The sequence below is a fragment of the Bubalus kerabau genome, chromosome 21, assembly GCF_029407905.1.
Source record: "Bubalus kerabau isolate K-KA32 ecotype Philippines breed swamp buffalo chromosome 21, PCC_UOA_SB_1v2, whole genome shotgun sequence".
Classification (NCBI taxonomy): domain Eukaryota; kingdom Metazoa; phylum Chordata; class Mammalia; order Artiodactyla; family Bovidae; genus Bubalus; species Bubalus kerabau.
In genome coordinates, this window is record NC_073644.1 from 42422226 (window position 1) to 42435023 (window position 12798).

Consider the following 12798-nt stretch of genomic DNA (forward strand, 5'->3'; position numbering starts at 1 on the left):
GTTATTCCCCGCCACCCCCTTCCCCGTCTTGGTGAAGTCAGCATAGGTTTTATTACTGATGCCTCCAGAAGTAGCTTGGGTGAGATGAAAGAGGTACGCTGGAGGTCTACTTGGTACTTTGGGCTCTTCTCCTGCACGGGGAACACGTTCACAGAAGCCTTTCCTATTGAGCACAGCTGATGGCAGTTGCTGCTGCTTCATTTTCCCTTCCCTTGGGAATAAGGAAAATTATTTTCTTTGTTGTCTTAGCAAAAATCCCCACCCAGATTCAGAAAGGGTCACAAATTATTACAACAAAAATTTGCTAGGTGCCAAGTAGAGTTCTAGGCACACATTGACTCACACCCAAACCCCCCTCATTGTAGGAATCACCCACATCTTTAACAAATAAATTGTAAGGAGTGCTGGGTCACACACAAGACCAAATTGGAAAGCGAGGGTTTGGAACTCCGATAGTCTGATTTTGAGCCTAAGTTCCTACTCAGTTAGCTACTTCTTTATGAAAGGACTTCTCCTAAAGAAAAAGAGAATGACAACGGCTTCCTCCCACATTAAAAAGGTTGGTAGATTGGTTTTAAAATTACTAGGTTGTAAGTTTTTTTTCCTGCAGTTTGCTTAGTCCGCTAAGTTGTGTGGGACTCTTTGCGACCTCATGGACTGCAGCCCACAAGGATCCTCTGTTCATGGGATTTTCCATGCAAGAATACTGGAGTGGGTTGCCATTACTTTCTCCAGGGGATCTTCCCAACCTAGGGATCAAACCCATGTCTCCTGTGGCTCCTGCATTGTTGGCAAATTCTTTACTGCTGAGCCACCCAGGAAAGCCAAGTTTTTTTCCCCAGGTACCTAGGTCTATACAAAACTTGTCTCTGTTGAAAATGGCTAAGTATTACGAGTCATTTTAAAACTCTTCCCTCACGCTGAGGACTTGGCTAAGTAGATTTAGCTAGACAGTGAGTTTGTTTGAACTCCCTATGACAGCATAGGCTAGGAAGTCCAGACCAGGGGTCACTCCACTACCGAAGCAGGTTCGTTTTGCTTCCACGCCCAGCAAACCAAACCACTGAACCCCCCAAATTTGCAACAGAAGGAAAACTTATGCACAAAGCAGCCAAAGACCAGAGAAGAAAGTCTTCGATGTGTTCTCTTAGAGGCAGGGGAATGGGGATATTTATGGGATGAGCTGGCGACCCAGGCACGGGGAGCTTGGGGAGAGGGGGAAAGGTGATGAGAAATAGGTGCATCCACCTCATTCTGCGCAGGCGCAGCTCAGCCACAGTTCCACATGTTCAACACAGGGAGTCGGGTGCTCGGGAGGTCAAAGGTCACAGGACACTGACGCATGACCAGTTGGGAGGGCCGCGGGTCCCATCCAGTCTTAAACCAGCCAGGTTCCAACTAGACGCAGCTGATCTAAGTTCCTGGAAAACAACTCGGGCAACCGGCTCATTTTTAGGCTCCATGCAGCTGCGAGGATGCGAGCTTTTTGCAGCTACGATGGAAAAGGACCTTGATTAGCAAGGGCAGGTCAAGTGGATCTGACTAATCATTACCCAGGGTTTCATCCGTACCTGTTACGTGGAAGGAAGGCGAAGGAGAAGGGATATGAAAGGCCTTTGATAAGCTTGTCAGGCGGTCACTTGTACCTTTGTCGCTAAAACCCTGGCAGGCAGTTCCCTGCGACGGTTTATAAATACCTCCTCGTATGGACCCAAAGTCAGGATGAAGCCATCAGTTCTACCTGCCTGTTGAACTCTGGAATAAGTACACGTAATAAGTTGCTACTCATATTACCTTTCCAGGAGAGTGTTTTCTTAAGCTACTTAAGCTTTTTAAGAAGGCACTATTGACCTGCTGCTGGTAGAAACTTTAGAAGGATTAGGAGGCATTTTTCCTAAGGGCTTTCTTAGGAAAGAAAAGTTGTACCTTTTCCTGTCTACTTTTAAAAAATGCTGGCTTCTTGGTTGGAGTTGTCTTATGGGAACCTAGAGGCTGGTTCTAGGTCCCCATTGCTCACACTTACATATATGAAGAATCTGTCTGGGGTTTCCAGGGGAAAAAGAATCCACCTGCCAATGCAGGAGACACAAGAGACACGGGTTCAATCCCTGGGTGGGGAATGTCCCCTGGAGAAGGGAATGGCAATCCACTCCAGTTTTCTTGCCTGGAAAGTCCCATGGACAGAGGAGCCTGGCAGGCCACACACACAGGACCTATTTCTGGGTGCCAGGACCTGCTGTGTATATGTGCCATCTGGACCACTCTGGCAGGGACCCTACATAAGTGTGCACAGTGCAGCGCAGGGCTGGCTCTCCACAAATCCAGCTTCTGGAGACAAACAGAGATGCTTAAAGCTTCCGTGAGGACGTTCCCGAGAAGCAATCAGGCTTGACTGAGAAGTCCCTGAATGGATGCTGATGTTGAGGGTGGCGAGTGGCAGATGAAAGGTAGGGGGGCATAAGAAGGCAAAAGCAGGATCCCTAGCATGTCAGCCAGGCTGAGGGTGGAGGTGAGGATGCCTCAGTCAGAGAGGGATTTGTTATAACAAGTCATTTTATGTGGCCCCACAATAAATGGATCTATGCTAGCTTGGACTCTTCAGTGTATAATAACTTTGATGGATTCAATTGATCAATCATTTTGCCTAGAGGATTGGAATTAAGGTGATGATATAGCCCTGTGCCCCATTTCCGTAACTGTTTATAAATCCCTTGTTCACCCCAGATTCTGGAGGGAGCTGTTGGTGAAACTGTCACAGGCAGCAGAGGTTTGGAATCCCACCTGATGGTCCTTGAACCTCCAGAGCAGCTTGGTGCAGAAGCCTGATAATTATGTTGGTTGAATCCTCATGACTGAGCTCCTTTTCCGCTGCTTTCATTTATTCTTTGGCGTATAAATGCGTTTTCAATGAGCATCACAGAATGGGCAATACCAGAGAAAAAGAGTGCCAGCAGGAGCTACGCTTTGAGATGCTGTTCCAAGTAGCTATTGAATTCCTTGAATCATTCCCTCTCTAAGCCCTGTTCCACCCTCCCTAAACCTACAAGCCTATGGCACTGAGATGAAGGAGGAAGTCTGGCACCACAGAGAGGCTCCTAGCTGTTCTGGGAGCGACATCCTGACCCTGGTCTCGGGAGCAGCAGCTTCAAGCAGGTGAGCCCCTGTCATGTTTTGCCCATACTTTCTTTTTTCTGTTTTTTAATTTTTACAATATTGTGTTGGTTTCTGCCATATAACAATGTGCATCAGCTATAATTATACATACACCCCCTCCCTCCCTCCTGTCCCCCCTCCCCCATCCCATCCTTCCTGGTTATCACAGAGTACCAGGCTGGGCTCCCTGACTAGACCGTAAGAAATATTTTTGAATGAAACCTTCCTATCCTAAAGTCATAGCCTCTTAACAGTGGGGTCAGCAACTCATCCAGGTTTGTCCAGGATTTGACTAGTCTTAATGCAAAAGTTCAACCTCTGGGAAACACCTCAGTCTGGGACAAAGTAGGATAATTGGTCTCCCTACTTGAAAGGCATTTAAAATGCATCTTCCTAGGATCCAATGTGATTCTGTATTCGTTTTGTGGTCGAGTATGCTTGTTATAGCCCTATTCTACAGGCAGTTATCTGCATGATCAGAATGGCACCAGGGAACGCATTTAGCTGAGAGGAGGGGTGTGTGTGTGTGTGGCGGGGAGGGAGATAAGAGATGAGAGAGCAGGAAGATTAATGTCATGTCAGAGTCGGACTGCAGGGCTTCTTTTTCACCATAAATATTGTATGAAGTGCTGATGTAACCTTTACTGCAGCATGACATAGGAGTTGGCAGTTTTTATGGCTCGTGATTAAAGTAAGAAACAAGTCTCTGATTAGATTATTCTTTTCCCCCCATAGACCTCTGTCCTTCCCATTTCCAAGAATGCTGTTTTATTTCTGCAATCAGTCTAACTCAAACTCCAACACCAAAATACGTGGGTCACAACCTAGAAAGTGCATCCTAAGAAACATTCTGTTTATTCTTTGCCCCAAATTATTTATAATCTCAGATATTGACTTCAATATGCAAGGTGGGGGCAAAAATAAAAGAGTTAAGACTTGTAAACCCTGCCTCCTTTTAAAAAGTATTATAATTTCTGTGTGTGGGAAAGTCCATTGAAGTTCTGTTCAGGCTGCATAAGAAAATATATGGGTCTTTAATGATTTTAGTTTGTTACAATTGCAGATAGCTAAACACAGTCGGCTGAAAAGCAAATTGAGCTCTAAGGAACAGAATTCAAGCTATTGGCTTTTTCCTTCTGCTCTATCCTAGTCAGTAATTTAATTATTTGTGAAACTTTTAAACTCAATTGACTTCTATGGAATTTATCCAAGTGGAGGGTGTTTAGTGTTCCACTCATTATATATCTTTTGGGCTTGATCCAGCAATTAGCAACTCGGCTTTATTCAATCATAAAGAACTAAGTGTGTTTGAAATGCCTGTGTGCAGTGTTTCGTGTCTTTAAATTATCTCTTTTTAAAATTCAGAACATTGCATCTGCTTCTTATGTGGAAACGCAGTTGGAAATATCAGGTTCAAATTAAGGGAAAAAAATTTTTTGTCTCCTGTAGCTCTTTAAGTGAATTTATTGGATGGGGATTTAAAAACTCAACTGTGATGAGTAGAGCTCAAAATTAAAATGATTCAATATGAATAACAGCGGAGGGTTGTTGCTCAGTCGCTGGGTTGCGTCTGACTTTGCAACCCCACAGACAGTAGTAGCACGGCAGGCTCCTCTGTCCTCCGCTGTCTCCCGTAGTTTGCTCAAATTCGTCTCCATTGAGTCAGTGATACTATCTAAAAATCTCATCCTCTACTGCATCCTCTGTCTTTTACTTTCAATCTTTCCCAGCACCAGCATCAGGGTCCTTTCCAATGAATCGGCTCTTCGCATCAGGTGGCCAAATTATTGGAGCTTCATCTTCAGCATCAGTCCTTCCAATGAATATTCAGGAGGTAAGCCCTCATAAATCAGAAAATCTGATGTGAAAAATAGGTGTCAGTCTAGAACCTTGCTCTGGCAGTTAGATGCCATCTACTGGCTGTTAGTTACTGTTTGATTCAAGTAGCCATCATTTCAATGCAGAGGGAGAATCAATCACCAGGGCTTGTTGTTAAAATGCAGCGTTATACAGCATAGTTATTTTGTAAAAATCAATAAGCATAGCTACATTTTGAAATTCAGATTGTGTGTTTTAAAAAAACTGCTATGAACTTAGTCTTCTGTATATTTTACTTTTTTTTAGTCTCCCAGGAATACCATGTTGCAGGACCATCTGACTGCTATTGATTCTACAATCTAGCTTTTTTCCAGATGTATTATTATGTACAGGCATCAGAATATAGTTCTTTGGTCTTTGAACCTTATTACATTTTGCAAAAGCAGTCAGATCCTAGCTGTTCTCCATGTAGAATGTATTAGGTGCCAATGAAGATGGTTCACGTCCTACTGACAGACACACTCAGACTCTATCTGCAGTTCTCCATTTAGGAATGATTGGCACTGGTATCTAGCATGAAATTAAATATATAAACCAATCTCTTGTCCTTCATATCTATGAATTCTAGCACTTGAGTATGGGGACTGTGTTTGTGCTCTAGGTAGGAATGCATAGTACGAATCACTGAGTTAACAGTTCCTGGGTATCTTAAATTAGAGGCAAACATATGTATAGACATTCTGCTAGTGTTCTAGAACAGGCATTGCTTAACTGCAGCCAACAAACTAGATCCAACCTATCCCGTTTTTGTAAATAAAGTTTTATTGGCACCCAGCCATGCCCATTTGTTTACATTTGTTTGTCTAAGGGTCCTGGTTTGTTGTTTGGTGAAGCTGAGTCACTGAGACAGACACCCCAGGGCCCAATAAGCCTATCGTATTTACTCTCTGGGCTTTCACAAAATTTTTGCTGACTCCTGTTCTAGAAACTTAGACTGTTTATTTCATTAAGGCTATCTCTTATTTAAAATTCTGAATCAGCATCTTTGCTTCAGTCAGCAGAAACTTTCCCACAGCTCTGGGTTGCCCCATGAGAGATGATTCTGCCCAGAGAAGCGGAGGGTGGGGTGGTGGACACCCTGTTCCTGGGCAGCTCCGGGCTCCCAGTGACAGCCCAGGGCTGCCCTCTAGGGCTCAGTGCAGGGGAAGGTTTGTTCCTGAACTGAGCAGAGGGGCTTTTTTCCTTCGCCTTTTGATGTCCAATGGCTGAAATACATGCAGAAACATTGGTAATAAAATTGACCTTTGTGTTCATTGAACTAGAACTACCAGCCGGCTGTGGAGGGATGTGCTTTCTCACAGTTTGGTGAATTGTCAGCAGCTTTGCGTGGTGCAGACCATAACCACTTAAAACAGCTTCACCAGGTCCCAGGATCAGAGGCGCCAAAAAGGGAACGAGTCTGAAATACATGAAAAGCAAAAGCCCATTTGTCTTTTTTTAAAAAATAAAGTCAAATAGGCCAATTGACAGGAATTGGGGGAAATGATATTTTCATATATTCAATACTGTTGTAATGTAGAAAAGAGATTCAGGAAACCCCACATGGTAATTCTTCAAATGCCCCATTTATACTAGAGAACTTTCTTTTCGTTAAAACTACCTCCATTGGTGATAACAGTGGAAAAAACAATTTATATCATGTCTTTCAAGGTCCTTTGGGGGCATTATCATTTACATTCAGACATGTTCCACGGTAGAGAGAGGGAGAGCTATCATTTATCTCCTATTTCAATGAAAAGAAAGACAAGATTCAGAACAGGACGTGTTAGAACTGAACTGGGTTTGGATGACAGCTGTTTCCTGGCTGTGTGATGTTGGGGTGAATTATCTCTTGGGGTAAAAAATCTCTAAGCCTCAAATTCTCTCAGCAGTCTCAGGAGATGCTCAGCTCTTGGATTTGTCATCAGGACCATAGGAGAAGATGTATGCAAAACAGCTAACACTGTCCCCTCCGTGTTGTGCAGTGAAATGTGAGTGATGCTCATAAGTTACTCCACCTGTCTTGGGACCCATGACATGCAGTGTATAGTTTCCTCATGCGTGCATGTGTGCTAAGTCACTTCAGTGTCCGACTCTGAGACCCTGTGGACTGTAGCCTGCTAGGCTCCTCTGTCCATGGGATTCTCTAGGCAAGAATACTGGAGTGGGTTGCCATGCCCGCCTCTGGGGGATCTTCCCGACCCAGGGATCGAACCTGGGTCTCTTATGTCTCCTGCATTGGTAGTCAGGTTCTTTACCACTAGTGCCACCTGGGAAGCCCACAGTTTTCTCATATTTTAATACTACTAATAATTTGACTAGGCTAGCCCAGGGATTCCCATCTTTGGCTGTAATTCACATTTCATGGGAAATTACACACACAGACACCCCTCCAACTGCCTGCACCCTGCCTCATGGCAGTCAGATCAGGATTTCTATTGCCTAAGATCCAGGTATCCATCTTTGGTTCTGACATTTCCACTAGGTTCTTCTTTTTATTTTTTTTTTTAACATAGTTTCTATGTCTTTCTGGAAATTCTCCTTCCCTCCAGGCATGTTGTCATCCTTCCCCACTAGATCTTTTGGCATCTTTTTTTTTTTTTTTTTTTGGTCTTTTAAATTTGATTTTGAAATCATTTTAGATTCACGGAAAAGTTGAAAGAACAACACAGAGGGAGCCTGCATAGCTCTCGCAGTGCTTCCTCTACTGTTCACATTGTGTGTAAAACAGAGTCTGATTGCCAAAACTAAGAATTCACATTTGCACGTTATTGTCCACTAAACTGCAGGCATCATTGGGATGTCACCAGACCTCATCAGCAATGTTCTTTTCCTGTTCCAGGATTCCACCTCCTATTTTTATAATTGTCATGTTGCCTGAGCCTCCCCAGTCTGTGAGAACTCCTCCATCTTGGTCTTTGATAACATTGACACTTGAAGGTACTGATTTTTGCAGATGGTCCCTCAATTTAGGTTTATGGGGTGTTTTCTCTTTAGATTGAGTCTATATATTTTTAGCAAACACTGCAGGAGTGATGTACTTATCTCAGTATACTATAACAAGGGCACACCATCTGACAGGTCTTACATTGGTGGTGATGTTACCCTTGATCAAGGTGGTGTCATCTGCGATTCTTCAGTGCGAAGTTACCATTTATCTCTTTGTAGTTAATAAACCTCTTTTGGAGGGACATTGAGACTCTGCAAATATCCCACTTCTCAAAACTTCTGTCCACTGACTTGAGCAGGCATCTGTGAGTCTTGGGTTGGGAAGATCCCCTGGAAGAGGGCATGGCAAACCACTCCAGTATTCTTGCCTGGAGAATCCCCATGGACAGAGGAGCCTGGCAGGCTACATAGTCTATGGGGTCACAAAGAGTCAGGCATGACTGAGCAACTAAGCATGGCACATGGTAGGCAGGATGTGTGCGTGTCATCAGTTGCTTCAGTCCTGTCCCAACTCTTTGCGACCCCCTGGACTGTAGCCTGCCAGGCTCCTCTGTTCATGGGATTTCCCAGGCTAGAATACTGGAGTGGGTTGCCATTTCCTACTCCAGGGGATCTTCCTGACCCAGGGAGCAAACCCATGTCTCCTCAGTCTCCTGCATTAGCAGGCAGGTTCTTTACCACCGAGCCACCTGGGTAGGCAGGATAATGGCCCCCAAAACATGGATACCCACATTCTGATCCTCAGAAACTGCGAATATGTTAGACTACATGGAAAAGGGGAATTAAGGTTGCAGATGGAATTAAAGTTTCTGGTCAAATGATGGTAAGAAAGGAAGATTATGCTGGATTATCCTGGTAAACCCAGTGTAATCACAAGGGTCCTTCAAAGTGGGACAGGGAGGCAGAAGAGAAGAGGTAGAGATGGAGATGGGGTGACTAAAGCAGGGTCACAGAGCCCCCAGGTACTAGCTCTGAATATGGAGGAAGGGCGCCCCCAGCCAGGGGGGCAGGCGGCTGGGAGGTCACTGAACCTGGAGCACAGCGCACTGGAGATGTTTTTTCCCTCCTTTTAACTCAGAATCTGCCCAGTAGATTAGTGGTTCTGATAGTAGTTAGCTACCAACAGTGACCCATGACAAGTTTCCCCTGGTTCCTGATTTCCTATAAAATAAGAACAAGGTACTTGGAAATGTATATGTTAGAAGATTTGCCTGTTGAGTTCTGTGTTCATGCCCCAAATTTTTCTGGGAGAATGTCCAGAGTCCGTGATGGTAAGTTATATCTCTGCTCTCCATTGTTGGAAGAAATGGACATCTTCCTGTCCAGTTCTGAGGTCTAAGTTTTTGTGTCATATTTCAATTGCTTTGACACTTCTCTTACAGGGAGGTTGTTTGCAAGCTAAGTGAACCCATCTGGATTTCTGGCACGTATCTTAGTGTTTTCTTTCATTATTGTTCATGTATAATGGCTATGATTCTCAAAAGGGGATTAGGCGTGCCCCTCAAGGGACTCATGGCAATGTCTAGAGATCTTGTTTGTCACACACAGAAGACAGAAGTGTTCCTGGCGTTCAGGGATGCTGTTAAACTTCCCACAATGCACAGCATGTGCCCTGCCTCCAACAGAATTATTTGGCCCCAAAATGTCAATAGTGTTGAAGTTGAGAAATCTTGGCCTAGGGAAAGCACCTCTAAAAACATGTAAGTTTTTTTTTTAACTTATGGTTAATTTTAGATGAAATTTATAGCTTTTCATCATGCTTTATATTCTTATTAATTAAATGATGCTTGTCTACTTTTTAATTAGCATTAAATAACTTCCTCTATATTCCATTGCGTTTCTCTGGTGGCTCAGACAGTAAAGAATCTGCCTGCCATGCAAGAGACCCAGATTTTATCCCTGGGTTGGAAAGAGCCCCTGAAGAAGGGAATGGCAACCCACTCCAGTATTCTTGCCTGGAGAATCCCATGGACAGAGGAGCCTGGCGGGCTATAGTCCATGGAGTTGCAAAGAGACAGACATGACTGAGCGACTAACATATTACACGGCTATAGAAAGATTTGTTCAGATCTATGTAAAGACTATGGTGACAGTCCCTTTGGGGCAGAAATCTTTAGCAAAACTACTCTGTGCTCCGGGGACAAGCAGCAGCAGGCATCTGGGTGCCATCACTGTGAATGTTCCAAATAACAGGCTCCTGGAAGCATAAAGCAAGATCACAGGACACCAACAAAGATGGATTGTTCTGAAGATACAGATGCAAAGTGCATCTCAGTCGGGTCCCAGAAGGCAGAGAGGTCAGTAGGCATTGACACTCTGTTTCCTGGGTAGCGGAGGACGCTGAGAAGCCAGATGACAATATTGCTATCATCAAGACTGAAGGAAGGCAGTTCATGAATGAGGTGTTAATTTTAAATGGGGTCTTCACTACTGATGGAGAGCCTTTGCTCTCAGCCAGATACCACGCTTCTGCCAGTTCAGCCAAATGCAGTGAAGGGAGGAGGTAAGGGAGGAGAGAGGGCAGAGCTGACAGATGGCAATTGGTGAAGAGCTGAGTCAACATAAATTATATCTCAGCAGTGAGCAGGGAAGCAGAAGGGCGTGTGCCAGGGCTCAGCTTACCATGGGGCTGGTGCACGCGCCAAAGCACAGCTGGCAGACCACTGGGTGTCTCACAGGGCTGGGAAGCAAGTGCAAAGGGGGAGAGATGCCCTTTGAGGGAAAGCCACCTGGATTTCACTTAGTGGGGAGGAATGTATTTGAAACGATACAGTACTTAAAAGTCATGAACATTTGAAATATTGGAAAGCCGCAATTATAGACTACAGACAACCAAGGGGAAAAATTGCCGATAACTATGTTGTTGTTTAGTCGCTAAGTCATGTCTGACTCTTCTGTGTCCCCATAGACTGTAGCCCACCAGGCTCCTCTGTCCGTGGGATTTCCCAGGCAAGAATACTGGAGTGGGTTGCCATTTCCTTTGCCAGGGAATCTTCCCGACTCAGGGATCGAACTTGAGTTTCCTGCAATGGCAGGCGAATTTGTTACCACCAAGCTACCAGGGAAGCCCCACTGATAACTATATATGTTAATATACATATACTGCTTGTAAGTATCTCTATGACTAAATACTTGGAAATAAGACTCACCAGTTCAAAATCCACCTGTTTAATTGTGTCTCAAATGTAACTTATTTTCTGACATTGAGGAGAGTTCATCTAAGTCGCATATGAAATGTCCATATAATCAAATTTTTTTATCCTGTAGATTTGACACTTGCTTCCCTGGTGACTCAGAGGTTAAAGCGTCTGCCTCCAATGCAGGAGACCTGGGTTTGATCCCTGGGTCAGGAAGATCCCCTGGAGAAGGAAATGGTAACCCACTCCAGTATTCTTGCCTGGAGAATCCCATGGATGGAGGAGCCTGGTAGGCTACAGTCCATGGAGTCTTAAAGAGTCAGACACGACTGAGCGACTTCACTTCACTTCACCACTTCTTAGAGATTATATAATTATACAGTAACATTAACTTTCCAAAATATCAAGGGAAATAAAAAGTCAACCTGTCAGCCTTAATACATTATAATAATATACAATACAAAGTACTATAACACAGACATGAATAGACATATGAATGACTGGTAATTATTGCTTTAGGAGTTAAGTAAAATGGAAATATGACAAATATCAGGTGCCTGTGAAGTAAAATTGTTTTAACAAAATCTCTGGGTGAAGATTTTTTTTTATTACTTTAAAAATCTGTAACTTAGAAAAGTCTGAGTTTTTTTCAGTGTATTGACGCTTACAAACCAGAACCAGAATATCCAGACCAGCAGGTGGCACTAATAGAGAAACCAATGGTCCCTGAGATTTTTCAAGGGAATTTAAAAATTATAGACGGGGAAACTTCTGAAGTGAATGTAAAATAGGTTAAAATCTTGCATCCCCATTATGCCCATCAAAGGAATGGATCTGGGGGAAAGGAATAGAAGGCTATGACACACACTCCCTCCTTTTCCCTCTCATTTTGAATTACTGTTGACTGGTGGACAAGTTTTATAAGCCTTGAAGATTGTCTCTAATCCACAAATATATTGTCTCAAGTTTCCGTGAAAACCCTTATTAGAGATGCTCTTGTAGCAATTGTTCAGATTGGACAGGCTGCAGGCAGAGCTCACAGGGGACCGGCAGAACCCCGACAGGGTGACTTTCCCAAGGAGCCCTTTGTGGCTCAGGAAGAGTCGGGCTGCCCTCCTGGACGCCCCCACCATTTGAGGCTTTTGTGTAGGACCAACATTTGGTGAAGGTGGAAAACGGTATTTAATATTTGATGAAGTCATCCTCGGCTGAGGATTCATGGCAGGTGTGCATGAGAAAGCATCGGAAAGAATATGTAGAGGCAAATACACTAAAAATTATCAGACATTCTCATAGCCACTCCTGAGGTGTCTCTGAAGGGTAATTATCTTGTGCCCAAGATGGAAATGAAATGGGGAAAAGCATTTTCGTATGAAAGTGCAAGAAATGATTTTACTGTTGGTGGGAGTTGTAAGCTCCAGATGCATTATTATTATTGTTTTTGCTGCTTCCAGCTTCTTTCTCCCCTTTTTATCCAGATGAGTTCTGCATTATATACAGGACTTACAGAGGAACAATAAGAGACTTTAATAATTCATATCTGAGGGGAGTGAGAGAAGGGCACTTCTTATTATGAGGACATCGAATGGATTGCTTATTCTAGCGCCTAGGAAATGCTACAGACCATTCTAGTTCCTACTGAAAAGGCCTGTTCTTTTCTGTCTTGGAAATTTCTGATATTGGAGGGTCAGTGATTCTTGGA

At 43.8% G+C, this 12798-nt stretch overlaps 1 long non-coding RNA gene across 5 annotated transcripts; it reads left to right on the forward strand.

Annotated features, from left to right (window-relative positions):
- Window positions 1–226: 226 nt before the first annotated feature.
- On the forward strand, window positions 227–11675 carry LOC129635828 (uncharacterized). 5 transcript variants are annotated; one of them, XR_008706476.1, is made up of 5 exons: window positions 227–559; window positions 2725–3153; window positions 4884–4987; window positions 6900–7001; window positions 11227–11675. It is a non-coding gene; the product is annotated as an uncharacterized LOC129635828 (long non-coding RNA). The 5 variants fall into 5 exon arrangements; XR_008706478.1 differs by lacking the exon at window positions 227–559 and adding an exon at window positions 1566–1764; XR_008706475.1 differs by lacking the exon at window positions 227–559 and adding an exon at window positions 1568–1770.
- Window positions 11676–12798: the final 1123 nt, after the last annotated feature.